The sequence below is a fragment of the Carassius auratus genome, chromosome 1, assembly GCF_003368295.1.
Source record: "Carassius auratus strain Wakin chromosome 1, ASM336829v1, whole genome shotgun sequence".
In the NCBI taxonomy this organism is placed as follows: Eukaryota; Metazoa; Chordata; class Actinopteri; order Cypriniformes; family Cyprinidae; genus Carassius; species Carassius auratus.
The window spans coordinates 6037185-6053134 of record NC_039243.1 but is presented as its reverse complement, the minus strand read 5'-3'; the positions used below and the strand labels follow the sequence as shown (position 1 = coordinate 6053134).

At 38.8% G+C, this 15950-nt stretch overlaps 1 protein-coding gene across 3 annotated transcripts in view; it reads left to right on the top strand.

Annotated features, from left to right (window-relative positions):
• Positions 1–15950, top strand: part of LOC113044954 (lymphoid enhancer-binding factor 1-like) — a 39346-nt gene that overhangs the window by 6819 nt on the left and 16577 nt on the right. The gene's annotated exons all lie outside the window — the stretch shown is intronic.

Sequence of the window (15950 nt, the reverse complement as noted above, 5' to 3'; positions counted from 1 at the left end):
TTTTGATAATAGTAGCTGACGCTCTCGTCCCAGTTTTGGTTGTTTTTCTTGTACAGTTATTTATTGATGTTTTTTAACTCCTTTTCATTTAATGTTTGTTGCTTTATTTTGCGTATTCTCATTCCCAGTGTCAGTGAAAGCTTGTTTAGTCTCAGATGACCCAAAAACCCCATGTTTTTCTCATTTTACAATTGTTTGTTTGAGAAGCGACATTAGATGCAAGTCAGTAACCGTCTTCTATCAAATCAGGCTAATTGGATAACTGTTGGAGATTGCGTAGTATTGGTAGTTTTTGTGCTGTAGCAGTGTTGTCAAACAGTCATCATCTCAAGAGAAATTCGTCAGTGACAGTGATTGAAACCGCGTTTTTTAGCGTACATGCATGCATCTCTGAACTTCATTTGCACTGCTTTCCACTGATCAATAGAGGCTCTGTGTCACTAGGTTCACGGTTTTCATATTTTTCTGAAGCTCATTATATTTTTTATTTTTATTTTTTTGCCGGGTTGCGTGTGTGTGGGAGTAAAGGAGCTTCACATGCTCTGTGGATCAGACTCCACTGAAATATTCATGCTCCCTGGTGTAGGAGTTTGTTAAAGGGTTTCTCTGAGTTACAGTACAAAAGATGGCTTGCCATCAGGCTTTATTAGCAAGGCTGTTTAATGTATGTGTAGATTCAACCTCTTTTTTCCCCCTTTCTCATGTGCACTCACTCCCTCTCTTTGTGTTGCACATCAAATCATCCCTCTGACTCTTTCTATTTCTCATAGTCAGTCAGTCAACTCATGTTTGCAGCGGATGGGAAGGGAGAGCTTTGCTATCAGCTCTTTTTGTGTGGTCTCGGCCATAAAAAACACCCTGTTCTTTGAATGTGAAAAGAGCCTGTCTTAAATTTTTGGGAAACTCATAAAAGTTTGTCCCTCCTTTCAAATCTGCCGCAGAATTGAAAACAAATGCTTCCTTTTTTCATCTGCCTTTATACTGGCCAATTATGGAGTTGTGAAAATAAAAATCACACTGTCAAATCTCTCCTGCTCCCTCTTCTCTTTTACTCTTTTCTTTACCCAGCTTTTTCATTTTAACTTCGCTCTCTTTGATTTCTCTCCTTCGCTAACTTGCTTTTTGTCTTTTTTTTTCTGTCTTCCCTTCTCACTCATTTGTGTTGAAGGTGTGCGTGTGTGCGTTAGGGGGGATCAGTGATGTCAAAGTCAAAACCGAGTGCATTAAGAAAACTAGTGAAATGCAATCCAGCTGCAATCCGACATGACGCTGGAAAAAGGGGGCTGTGGAGCAGAGAGCTGCGGCGTATTCCCAGGGCGCACAACTGCTCGCGGCCTTGGCTTTGATCTCTTCAAAGCCTTCTGCCTCCTACTAGATGAAGAGTCTTGGCTTCGTTTCGTGAGCGCAGGAGAGAGAGAGAGAAAAGGGGAGGGTGAGCGAGGGATGGTGTGGGGAATTAGAGGGGGTTGTTGTGCATAGAAAAGGATGAGGATGGGGGGGGGGGGGTGCAAATGGAGATGGGAAACGTAAAAAAAAATGACCAAGATACACTGAAAGAGGGTGGCAAGAAGTTAAAGGTGTCCTTTTGCCCTATTCAGGCCGAAATCAATCAGATCATGGGAGTAATTACATGTAATTCAGCACAAGTCTCAGAGGGTTTTGTTACCTGAGGTACTCTGACCCCAGAAACGGAGCCGAGGCCGGGAAGGGAAGGGTGGGGCGGAGGAGGGAGGGAGGTGTTGAAAAGCAGGCTGCCCTGTTGCCGTCCAGCAGAGCAGAAAATGGGAGCACAATGCAGTGATTACCCTTGCAGATGTCCCCATATTTATGTCGGCGATGTTTTGGTGGCGTGGGCGGTGGAATTGTTATGGAGCTAACGAGGCCCAGCTATTGTAGTGGAGCGTGTGCCCATTTCTGCCCCATCAGCAACCCCAACCTCCAGGCTTTCCCACATTAGACTGTAACGAGGTGGCTATCCCGCCCATGGAGGTGTCCAATTTGTGAAAAATACACTTGCTTAAGCTGATTGCAACAGAAACACATTATGGGTGGAGCTTTTCAGTGACTGACAGAGCGGGGTGTCCTGTAGCCGGTGTGATTGCAATATATAGTCTACATAATATCATTTTATAAGGACCAAAGAGATCTGCACAAAATTGCGAAAATTATTTTTAATACATGTATGTTTATAATATATCAATTTATATAAACATCAATTAAATATATATATATTTTTTAAATTGCTGAAATTAAATGTTATATATGTATGTTTATAATAATAAAATTATTAAAGACACAATATTGATGTTTTTACTGTATTTTGAATCAAATAAATGCAGCCTTAAGGATAAAGATATGCTGTTACATAATGAATATATACTATTTAATACTCCATTCTTTTTTGTTTTTTCACCATTTTTATAAATTTATGTTCATGCTAGCAACATGATAATGGATTTTTGACAATATCTGGTATGTCTTTTTTTTTTTTTTAACTCATTTTGGCCAACTCGGAATATAATGACAGAATAGCGTACGCAGTTTTCATCCAGCAGATACACTTCAAAATGTTGCTATGAAGATGCGGAGAGACACAGAGGAGACAAATTGTTAAATAAAGTTGTTATTTTTCTTTGTGTGTACAAAAGGTATTCTCTTCACTTCATTACATTACGGTTGATCCACTGATGGCAGATGGACTATTCTGATTATGTCTTTCATACTTTTCTGGACTTTGACCGTGTAATTTTCTTGGCAGTTAATGGAACGGCCACAAGCCTCCCGGTTTTCATCCAATATATCTTAAATTGTGTTTCAAAGACGAACAAAGCTTTTACAGGTTTGGAACGACATAGGGGGACAGTGATTGACAACTGAGTGGGCATTAGGACCCCGGGGAATCCTCTGCTGCTGCTGCCACTGCACTTGATATTATGGTTTACTCTATCACACACATTTCACAGATTAAATGCAGTGATCCAAAACAGTCAATCTAATCATCATTCAGACAAAACTTTGCTTTAATAATGAGCCACACTGTTGATGTGATCTAATCACTAGCACAACCTGAGCAAATGTGAGTTAATGTATTCCACTTATCGGCAAGACGTATCTGCATAATTTTTCATATTGTGCCAATGCCGATATGCACATTTAAAGCCATTATCGGCCGATTCTGATATCAGTGATAATATTATGCATCTCTAGTTCACGCTAAGATCATGGTTTACACAAACTACCAGTGCCCCTCATGTCAGCCTATTGTTAATAAGGTTCATTAGACAAATTGACTGCTCTGCCTCTTTGATCTGATCTATCATCTCTGAGTCTGGCCTTCTGCATTACTGTTCCTGACCTCCACAGACCTGCACTGGGATGATGTTTTTTTTCCCCTAACACAAATTGATTTGAACCCATGTGGAGCGTTCATTTATTACTGTAGGGCCATTCACAAATATATAGAGCCTCTGAAATGAGTCTTTTCTGTATTTTAAGGACATCTGCTATTATTCACCCCCTGTTTTGTTGTATGATATGCTTTCTCTTTCTCAAATAAATTCTGGGTACGGATGTGAGACCTGAGATGAGTAGCACTTTGTTTACTTTCCTCGGTTGTTTGATGCTGGATGATGAAACCTATAAAAATACTCTGCAAGACTGCATTTGCTCGTCTTTGCCTTTGTGCCTCATACTAACTCCTCTCAACCGCTGGTTATTAACTGCATCTGTGCCTCCCAAAGGATGTGCATAGGTAATAATAAAATTCAGTTTACAGATGCTGATGCTGGGCCTGTGAATGCTAACAGTAAAAAGTCTGGACACACTTAACGGAGTTTGTTTCTCATGATCTTAAAAACTTTTGATCTGAAGCTTTATGCTTAAATGCTTAAAATGTTTTTGTAGATAACCGGTCTAGTTGATGTGAAATACCTTTGGGAAGTTATCAACCTGTGGAGTGTGACCTTCTGTACATCATCTAAACAGTACTTTAGAATTAGAAACTTTTGTAGTTTTCTACTTTTTTTAATTGTATAAAAATTAAAAGAAAACCGATAGAATACAAAAAGATTAGAAAGCTAGTTCAATTTTTTTTTTTTTTTTTTAAAGAATAGAATTAGAATAGTGAGTGTTAAAGTTAGAGAGTCAAATAAAGATGGAAGAGATGTGTTTAAACCGATTTTTGAAGATGGCTAAGGACTCCCTGTCTGGATTGAGTTGGGGAGGTCATTCCACCGAGAGGGAACATTTTAACATGTAAAAATGTAACGTACTGTATTTAATTTTTTTTTTTTTTAAGAAGTAAACTAGCTCACAGGTGATCCCCCCCCCCCCCCCCCCCCCCCCGCCAAAATCTAAATATATTCTGACTGGCTGTGATTTGTGTAGCACATTGTGGAGTTTCAGGATTTTGTAGCTTTTGGAAAGCTCCATCCAGGAAGCATCTGTCTCGTACCTTAATGGTATAATCATATTCCAGCAGAATACTCTAGATAGGTTGGCCTGGCATGCGCTGAGATGTTTACCTGGTCTTTGATCAATATTTAGGTATCTGAGATGGCATGCATCCATGGAAAATGGTGCTCAGGCTGCTTATGCATTATGGATTTAGTTTGCAATTATTAGAGCTATTTTGAGAAGTAACCTCACTGCATTAGACTGACTGACTGATTGTTTCTCAGCTTGATCTGTATCTACACAACCAAGATGTGATGTTAGTCATGAACTCATTCTGAAATTGAACATGAATTCAAAACTTCTTGGAAATCTGATTATTGCAGCACATGACACCTTTATGTACACTTCAGTTTTTCCATCTGGCATTTAATGGACAATGCACCCAGTCCCAACCCAAGGGTTAGGCTAATTTTCCTGAATCTTCATTAAACAAAAGCCAGTTTTCTTCTGGTTGACCCAGAACTTGGATCGGTTCCCTCTCCTATCCTATTATCTCAGAGAGTCAGGAAAACAAAGACCTTGTGCGCGTTTGCATACTCCTCCACCGTGTCTCGCCTTGTTTGCACACAGCCCATGTTTTGTTTGCTTTAGTCGGGACAATAGTCACAAAAGTATCGAACAGGGGGAGGTCCCCGTCCTGCGTGTGAGTCGACTTTTAAGAGCTCGTTGAAGTGCTCCCTAGTCATGCGTGGGTTAGGAAAAGTCATTTGTTCTCTGGGGATTATTGTGTGTGTGTGTGTGTGTGTGTGCTCTCAGACTGAGGGTTTTCACTGGCTGATGCTAAATTGAAAAGCAGTTGTGTTGAGGTTAACTAGCTAATTCCCTAACAATGTGGGGAGGCCACATTTATATAAGAGGTTTGTGCGTAATGCAGTATTGTCCTACCTACAAGCAAAACAAAGCGACAAAGGCTTTATGTGATAAAAGAGTGAAGATGTAGGGTTGTTACAATTGATCCCGTGGTCTTATTGAGATGTATTCAGTCTTGAATCTGTCAGAACAGGTTTGGATTTCTTGCACCCTTTGAGAAATATGTTTACTTTAAAGTATCTCTGCAAAGAGAGACAATTTCTGTGTCTTGTCTGGGTATATTTCAAATAAATAGTAAGAAAGTGATCTCCGGAAATAACTGGAAGTTATTATTTTTTATTCTGTGGAAACAGTGATGCCTCAAATCACAGTCTTTTGAGGACACGTGTGCTGTTATTTTTCTTTCTTAGTGATTAGACTATATTTTATAAGCCTGTAATAAAGAGGGACCTGAGTTATATGTTGTCACCAGATATTCATAGATATGTGTGTGTGTGTGTGAAATAAAAAAATTATATATATATATATATAATTTTTTTATGCTTAAACTTTTCCTGTTTAATTCAATGTGTTGCCTGTAATTTTTTTGTAATGATTTGTTAAATTTACTGTCCGCTTCTGTCCATATTTTTTCAATGTGTGTGTGAATGCTATAAGCTGCACACTAGGAATTGCACTCTTCACAATTAAACATAACAATATGGTTGTGATATAGAATTGGGTTTATTAAGACACTGCACTATTCCTTTCATTGAATTCTATCCATATGCATGGAAATTCTGGAGCCCAGACATACAAGCTATTGTTTTATTCCAGACTTAAATTTTAGTGAACTGAGAGCTGCACATTTGTAGGAGGTGAAGATGCGTCACTAATAGAAGATTGATATATCTCGCTGAATTAAAAGAACACAAACTTTAAAGCTGCAGCGTTGCAGGTTGTATGTTTTTGCTATTTATTTGTTTGTTATTTGGGCTTTAAAGATGCCGCAGAGCATGATATCATAAGAAGAACTTTAGTGTGCTTAACGTCTAGTGCAAACGCCTTTTAATGGAGACCTCTGTCTGTGCATGCAACTATTGACTGTTTACGACGTGTGCAGAGCAGAAAGCCACATCTTCTGCTATGTTAATTTGCTTTCAATCGGTGTAGACTTCAGTCTCTTTCCCACCCTCCCCCTGCTCCGCTTCCTCTTTTCTTCTCATCTCAATCCCTAACTCTGGGCCGTAAAGCTCAGGCTTTGTTGCCGTGAGTGTGAAACTAGGTCAATACCCGGCATCTGAAGTAGCTCCATTCAGCATAGCCACTCTGATGTTGCAGGTACAGTTTGTGAGCACACACGTTTACACGCTCACATGGTAACAAACACACGTGTAGCAGCGTATCACCGCTTTACTCAAACACTAACCTGAGCCTCCTGCCCTGCAGCGAGAGACAGAGAGGGAGCGGATTGTTCCACCCCTCCATCACAAGTTCCCCTGCAGGTCTCATTCTCCCCTCGCCGCAAGTTCTTCCCAAATCCAGAGTGGCAGCCATTTATGTGCCGTATACCTGTGTGAATGTGCCAGTAAAGCACCGTCTGCACATGCCAGACAAATCCCACATCTTCAAATGCCTGCTTAAAAATGACTCTGGAACTTGACATATCTCTCTCTCTCTTTTCTCCTGCTGCTCCATTTTTATTTTTGTAGTAGAAGAAACTAGTTTTTTTATATTCTGAGAAAAACTAAATGTTTTGGAGCCAATCACCCATGATTATAGGTGGTTTTTGGTAATTGCTTTGCATGTGCTAAGATATTCTGAGCAAATCTAAACTAGCACAGCAATCTGAAAAGTTGAAATGGCTAAACAATCCGCTCTCTCCCTCTCCCTCATCTGTTTAGCTGTGCATTTATTGAATGAGCACTGTGCGATGTCCGAACTGATTGCACTGCATTTTACATATTCACTGTATTTTATGTAAAATCATTTTCTATTTTTAACTGTTTTAAATTCCTTTAAGTACATTTTTAAATAATTTCCAAAGTTTTAAAATTGCTTGTTTTTATTTTTGTTATTTATTTCTTCATGATTATTTTACTTTCTTTTGTGAAGCACTTTGAATTAACAATGTGTACGAAATGTGCTATATAAATAAACTTGCCTTGCATAAATTATTTTTTTTTATACATTTTTAATTACTTTTTATTTTATTGTATTTTTATATATTATTTATATATTATATTAATGTAGTAAAATACATTTAAATATAATTCTAATATTTTTAAAATAAATATAATATATAAATAATATATAAAAATACAATAATTTTAAATACAATTATTTGAAATTATTTTAATAAAATAAAAAAGATGAAATAAACCAAGATAAAATTTTCAAATGAAAAATATTCAATCTTTTACTCTACTCTGATTTGATCAGTAGCCTAAGAAAGCGGCCCTACTATACGTTTGCAAAAAAAAACCTGTAGTCCTTTCATTTGTGCTTTGCTTTTGAGCTGCTGCTTTTCTGTTGTTTGTCAAGGTAGCACTAGCATGCAATTGGCCAGTTTGATTATGTTGGAGAATCGGCCTTCCATAAATAACCGAATGAGAGTGAGAGCTGGCGCAGTATGAAAGCAAAGAATAAACAAGTATTCATTCATATGCTTTCTGCACTTCCAACAAGGTTGTGTGGATCATGGATGCATGTGTTTGGCATGTAGGCACCGGGCTGGTGTATGTGACTGTGTGTTTGTGTCAGAATGCATGCTAATGGCACGTTGTCTGTGTATTTGGTCAGTGGACGGCATGCTGACCACTGACCGCTCCACTCCAGTGTAATGTTTGACCTTTCAGTGACGCTTTGAAGTGACCAGGTCCTGCCGTGAGAATGAGCCCTGCATAAACCACAAGGTGAACGTGCAGCGTGATGTTGAGAAACCTTGCCAAACCTTTATATAACCTCCACACAAGGCAAAACCAATCAGCAACTTTTGAATATTTCTATTGTAAAAGTGCAGTCTGACGATTGTTATCAAAAACTTAAACTCAACGCTTTTCATTTTTCGGTTAGTCCTGTGTTGTATGTTAGGAAGCGTCCTTGTTGCCTTATTGTCTTGATGAATATTGTATTTATTCTCAATGAGCTTTAAATCCCTGGTCCATGCATTACCTCAGGTTGGCGCAGTTCCAACGCTTATGTATCACATTTGTGTTTGTTTTATGGTTCACATCTGTCAGAATGTAGCACTGCCTTTGCCGTTGATGTGGTTTTCTGGGGCATTAATGGGAGAGATGTTTGATGTTCTGCCGCTCTGCTTGCCTTTTGCAGATGACAGCTGGTGGACTGCTGTCAAATTTCTTAATGCCATACTTTGAACTTAAGCTAGCACATGGATCAAAGAAGGTAAAGCTAAATAATAATAATAATTAATTTAAAAATTATTACTACTACTACTACTACTACTACTACTACTATTTGAAATTATGTTCATAAAATATCCATTTATTAAAAATAAATTTTGCCCTCTTTGTAAAGTATCTTTTTTTATCTTATGTAAAAATACAAAAGGAGATTAAATGTTTTTCTAATATTTATTCATATTGTTTTTATTTATTTTTTCAGTACTACAACAATCATAATGTTCAATTTTATTTTAAGTTTTTTTTTTTTTTTTTTGTAGGTGTAACTTACCAGTGTTCATCCCTAAGAATTATTAAAATAAGGTGTCTCTCTCTCTCTCTCTCTCTCTCTTTTTAAGCCTTTAGGGCAGGCTTTCCTCTACCTCTCGCTCTCTCCATCTTCACTTCTTTCTCTTGTTTGTATCGTTACCTTGGGCATGTGCCATGAGAGCGCTTCATTAATTGGGTCTGGTTACATTAAGCCCCAGAGCTGACAGGCCGTCCTGCCAATATCACATTCCATTAATAACCTGCCGCTCTAGACTGGGGCCTCTCTTTATGAACTGGGGTTGCTCACTTACTGGGGCTTTAAAGGGCCAATATATCGAACTGAGTGGGCACTGTGTGTGTGTGTGTGTGTGTGTGTGTGTGTGTGTGTGTTCATCTTTGTTGTTTAAAGGTCATGAATTCCTACCAATGGGATGAGAGCATGAATGTGAGTATGAACACCTGGCTGTGTGTGTGTGTGTGTGTGTGTGTGTGTGGGCGATAATTGTTTTGGCTGATAGTACAGGGTGTGTTTCTATTCAGAACCGTACTGTCTTTTGTGCAGTGTTTCAATGGTCAAAACTTAAAGCAAATCACAACTTTTTTTTTCTTTTTTCTTGTACAGTAATTTAAAGGATTTTTTTGGGTTAAATCTAGGATATCGTTGTGTCAGTTTACAGCAGAAGATAATTCCTAAACTAATTTGATATTATTGATAATTCATTCAATTTAAACTCAGTCTGCAATTTATTTCTTTATTTACTCTGATTCTATAAACTTTAATTCTGTTTGTATTTTTGCATTTGAAAGTTAGTTGCCTTTCTCGTACAGTGCTTTAAGGGAATTTACAAGGTTGAATATAAGTTACGTTTGAGCGAATGTCAGCCTACTGTGGAAAATAATTTCAACTCATTCCTTTTATCATCACTATTACAATACACACTGTTTCCAAAGTATAGCCAGAAGACTTAAGCATAATGCTGAGATGGACTACATGAGACAAAGAATTATGATCTAATCGTTTACTGGATCTTAACTATCCAAAGTTATATCCAATATTTCAACTTTTGCTTTATAAAAACAAAGGATTATAGTGGTAATTATGCTAAAATTGCTTAGTGTGGACTACTGAACCGAGAACAACCTGACTTGTTTGAACTCACCTGTCCTTGCATCTTTAGTTTGCTTTTATTCATGTGCTGGCATCTCTCTGTTTCTCGTAGGTAAACAGTGTGAATGGATTTCACCTAGATTTGTAGCTGAATGGCAATCTGTCGTTAGTGCTTAAGTTGCCAACTCTTCAAATGTTTCCAAAACACCTCTCGCTCTTTCACACAGTCGCTTTATTGTAGCCGCGGGCATGAGGAGTCCTCATTGCATATAAATTACAGTAGAGGGAAGCGATTATTATAAAACAACCCCTCCCCTCCCCAACACCATGGAAATGAGATAATTGAGTGGAGGACAAAGGGCTGGTGGTGTGAAGAAAATGCTTGTTGGTAAAATTGACTATGTTTTGGGCAACATTGGCTGATTGGAAAAATGCACTTCTACCAGCATTTTTGCAAAACTCCAAATTTGTCTGTACATCCAATTTAATGCAGTTTTCATTGGGAATAAACACTACTGGCAATAAAATACCAACAACTTATATTCCTTTTCACACACATCATGATTCAGGTCAGATTATTTTAGAATGATTCCTTGCACAATACTGTTATAACCTCGCATAACACTTGCCATAGTGAATGATTTATAAACTAATACATTTTGATGTTGGCATCAAGTACTCCATACATATATACATACACTCACCTAAAGGATTGTTAGGAACACCATACTAATACTGTGTTTGACCCCCTTTCGCCTTCAGAACTGCCTTAATTCTACGTGGCATTGATTCAACAAGGTGCTGAAAGCATTCTTTAGAAATGTTGGTCCATATTGATAGGATAGCATCTTGCAGTTGATGGAGATTTGTGGGATGCACATCATGGGCACGAAGCTCCCGTTCCACCACATCCCAAAGATGCTCTATTGGGTTGAGATCTGGTGACTGTTGGGGCCATTTTAGTTCAGTGAACTCATTGTCATGTTCAAGAAACCAATTTGAAATGATTCGAGCTTTGTGACATGGTGCATTATCCTGCTGGAAGTATGCATCAGAGGATGGGTACATGGTGGTCAAAAAGGGATGGACATGGTCAGAAACAATGCTCAGGTGGGCCGTGGCATTTAAACGTGGCCCAGTTGGCACTAAGGGGCCTAAAGCGTGCCAAGAAAACATCCCCCTCACCATTACACCACCAGCAGCCAGCCCAGTGGTAACAAGACATGATGGATCCATGTTCCCATTCTGTTTACGCCAAATTCTGACTCTGCCATCTGAATGTCTCAACAGAAATCCAGACTCATCAGACCAGACAACATTTTTCCAGTCTTCAACTGTCCAATTTTGGTGAGCTTGTGCACATTGTAGCCTCTTTTTCCTAGTTGTAGTGGAGATGAGTGGTACCGGTGGGGTCTTCTGCTGTTGTAGTCCATCCGCCTCAAGGTTGTGTGTGTCATCTTCTCAAATGCTTTGCTGCATACCTTGGTTGTAACGAGTGGTTATTTCAGTCAAAGTTGCTCTTCTTTCAGCTTGAATCAGTCCGCCCATTCTCCTCTGACCTCTAGCATCAACAAGGCATTTCCGCCCACAGGACTGCTGCATACTGGATGTTTCTCCCTTTTCACACCATTCTTTGTAAACCCTAGAAATGGTTGTGCGTGAAAATCCCAGTAACTGAGCAGATCAAACCGGCCCGTCTGGCACCAACAACCATGCCATGCTCAAAATTGCTTACCGTATATTTCGGACTATAAGTCGCACTTAAGTATAAGTCGCATCACTCCAAAAATACGTCATGACGAGGAAAAAAACATATATAACTCAAACTGTTTAGACGGTAATGTTTTCTCTTGGTTCATTTCTCTTGATTCATGTCAAATTAATTTTGATAAATAAGTTGCACCTGACTATAAGTCACAGGATCAGCCAAACTATGAAAAAAAAAGTGTGACTTATAGTCCGGAAAATATGGTAAATCACCTTTCTTTCCCATTCTGACATTCAGTTTGGAGTTCAGGAGATTGTCTTGACCAGGACCACACCCCTAAATGCATTGAAGCAACTGCCATGTGATTGGTTGATTATATAATTGCATGGATGAGAAATCGAACAGTTGTTCCTAATAATCCTTTAGGTGAGTGTGTGTATATATGTATATATATATATATATAATTATATTATATTATATTATATTATATTAGGGGTGTAACGGTTCAATGTTCAACGTAAATGAAGCCTACCGATCGCCGCGGTGATGTCTTTTGCCCTGTTTGAATCAGTTGGAAATGTCGGTCTAAATGCTGCGGGGATAGTTTGTTGCCTCGTACCGAACGGTTCAATACGAATACGCGTATCGTTACACCTCTAATATATATATATATGTATGTATATGTGGCTTTTCTGATGTAGTAAACTTGCTCTGTATCACACCTGGTACAACATTGCATTTGTGACACGAAACGCTCTGTTGTGAATCTTGTGAAACAAGTCACGATAAAAGAGCTCAAACAGTTGTAGAAGCAAGTTAAAATATCATGGTTTCTTTAATCAAATGCATTATCTCGCATTTTCTTTTGTTAACGCTATTAGTTAGGTTTAGTGTAGGTGGTACGTGATTTTACTAACATGATAGAGGGATTAGCTTTATAAGCACCACTCACCAATTAATTTCTGAACTGCTGCAATATTATTTAAGATAAATTATGACAATTTAAGATAAAACGCTTTTAGTGCCACTCACTGGACATTTCACCTTTAAAGCAAAACTTTCTGCAAAATTATATTATGTGCAAGAAGCAATGTAATATAATTTTGCAGAAATGTTGCCACAGGCACTTTTTTTTTTTTCCTGGGTTGGTTTTGGGAAGGAAAGCAGAGGGTGCTTGGGTAACAGAGCTGATTTTAGGTTAGGAAAGTCATGTGTGGATGGTTAAACTCTTTCTGGGAAAATTCAGAAAAGGGTTACCAGCTGGACATCAGCATTTCGTGCTGATTGGTTGAAGTTGCGGTGCTGTCATGGAGAGGTTGTTGAACTGAACAGTGTTCATTTTGTCTCCCAACTCCCAATTTTTCTATTTCATGAAATCTAGCTTTCCGTCTTTCCTCTCGATTTTCTGCAGGCCCTCAGTCAGCTTGAGTTCTGCACAATGAAATTTCTTTTAAAACCACATCTGAGGGGCTCTAGAAGCAGGCTTGGCCAGACCTGCTTATAAAATCCTAAATGGACATGCTTCTTTTCAATCGGCACCGCCTCTCTGCAAATATGAATAGAAGGACCTAAGCCTATTATTTTTCTTCATAATAAAAGAGAGAACGGGGGAGGTAAGCCCATGCTATATCCTGCCACCCTGGCCTGTGAAATCTCGGAGAGATCTTTGGGGATAAATCGCTATGGCACCATCTGACCCGGGTTCCTGTGGTCAGCCGGGGTGTCCAGCCACTTCCTGGACGGGTTGTGTGAAAGTGCTTTTAATTTAAAAGCATTGAGCCGGGGTTGGGAACAGGGTGGTGCATCCCGTCATCTCAAACCACCTGGAAGGATTTGAATGGCCTTGAGTGGTGGTGATTCACCCTGCCTGACTTTTATTTAAGACCACAGAAAGCCAAAAGCACCAAACCCTCTCTACGTTTATTAAAAGCAACCATATTTTTGGAAAGCCGAATGTATTTTAAATTTGACATTTTATTTTTTCCGGAAAAGTGGATCCCTTTTGAGGTTGTGCCTCGGGGACCCCTGCAAATTGGCACAGCAGTTTCGAGGTTCCCTGCTGGAATTGTAGCCTCATGCAATGCGCCAAGATGGCAGTTTATTAAGAAGTTGAGAGAAATGGGCTCTGACAGCTGCGACTGAGAGGACCTAAAAGAGGCCCAGATCGAATGAGGTGGAACGCAAAGTGCCAGCTCTCACTTTCCATGGCTGCCGTTAAGTCGAGGACCCCGTATTGACATACTGGAGAGTTGTGGTGTCTTTTGTATGATGCTTGCGTGGATTCCTTAACTCAAACTGTTTTAAGTTTTTCCTCCACTCCTCTGTATCTCTTTTCTCCTTTACTCTGAGACAGAGACTAGGGGCTTAAATGAAAAATATGCCTGCCTCTTATCTCTCTCCCAGAGGAAAAGCCAATAAGAGCTAAGAGGCATAAAATGAAGAGAGGGTAAGGATGCTATCATGCAGTCTTCCAGTGAGGGCCTTTTTCAGTAGCTACTGCCCCCCAGTCACATATTTGTAATGAGGCAGAGTCAGGGATAAGGTTTCCTTGAGGCAGGATAAGACCCTTTTAAAAACTACTCGTCCAGATTAGCCATCACCTCTATACAAGAGTCGAACCGTATTTAAACCACATACTGGACTCAACTATTTATAGGCCCCTTTAATAATAATAATATAAAAGGTATTTTTTTGCTTTTAAAACCTTAAAGCATATGTTTTTAATTAAGTTTATTTTTTTCTGAATAACATTAAAAACTATTATTTTCTGTTCTATTCTATTCCCCAGTTTCATGTTAAGCATAGGATTTTACCTGGTCTTATCATACAAATAATCATCGGCTCAACAGTGTCAGTCAACATTTTTGTGGCACAGAATCTGACCCATCATAATTTTTGTCAGTCTGGCTCATGAATATTAATTAGGTACATAACATTCACCTGGTACCAATTGCAAGTTTGTTCACTTGGCTGCAGATGGGACCGGATGGCAGCGGCTTGTTCTTGGTCTCAAGACGGATATTTCAGCTGGATGCAATTTGTTTTCTTTGCACTGAAGTAAAGTTTTTAAAATATGTTTAAGTTATCATTACCCAAAAAGCAGGATGGAATAACCTTTGAAAAGTGGTTAATTATAATCGCTGCTACACCCCTACTTGATTTTGCCAAAAACGACATGCTCCTGGATCAACATCCATGTTGGTCTTGGAACAACATTCCCAACATACTTTAGGGATTCGTTTAGGGCTTGGGGTTTGAATAACATTATCAACCTAACATTTGCTTTGGTTTTATAGGGTTCGGATTAGGGATAGGGTTAGGCCTATGTTTGTTTTTCAAAGGATCCAGGAGCTTGTCCTACATCTTTGTCATTTTTGAAAGCATTTAGTAATTTACAATTGTGTACCATCAGCTTCCACGCAGGAATCCCAAAAATGCTTTGGAAAATGTAGGCGCTTCTGATGTGTTTGGAAGTCCAAGTGTTGTCGAAAGTTATCAAAGCTCAGATCTTTCCAGAGAATGTCATCCCTATCACCGTCCCCCCTCTCTCGGCTTCAGTCCTGTGTCTGAGAGACCCCAAAATAACCCACACTCCTCCCGCCCCGTGGTTTTACAGCAGTACGTCTGCCGAGGAAATGGCACCCTACACCTGCCTCTCTGGCCAATTAGCTGGTCGGAAACCGCAACCTTTGCTCCCAAATTAGGACCGACTGCTCATTTGTGCCTGTGGGAGTTTTGCCTGTGGCACGGGTGGGCCACTTCTTACCCGTCTCTCCTCTCTCGCAAGTTCTGCGGTTCAACATTCAATACAGCTTAACCTTAGGAACAGCATACAATCAATAACTGTTTTTTTGCACTTTTCTCTCTGAGTTTTTGTTTTTGCATTTAGATGGATCTCATAGGACATTTTAATATATATATATATATATATTTTTTTTTCTAAATGCTTATGGTTTGAAGTCCTCCTGGGAATTTCCCACTCGTGAACAAATGTGTTGTGTGTTCAAGTGACTTTGGTCAGAATAAATCAGATTTATGAAGTACTTTTTTTCTTTTCCTTTTATTTATTTATAGTTTTCATATTCATAGGTTTTAATTTTGTCATATTGTAAATATTTATGTAGTGTTATTAATTTAGTACATCAAGTTAAACTAATTGAAAATGAGATGTTACAAGTTTTTTTTTAAAAATGTATTTATTTTTTCTATCATGGTT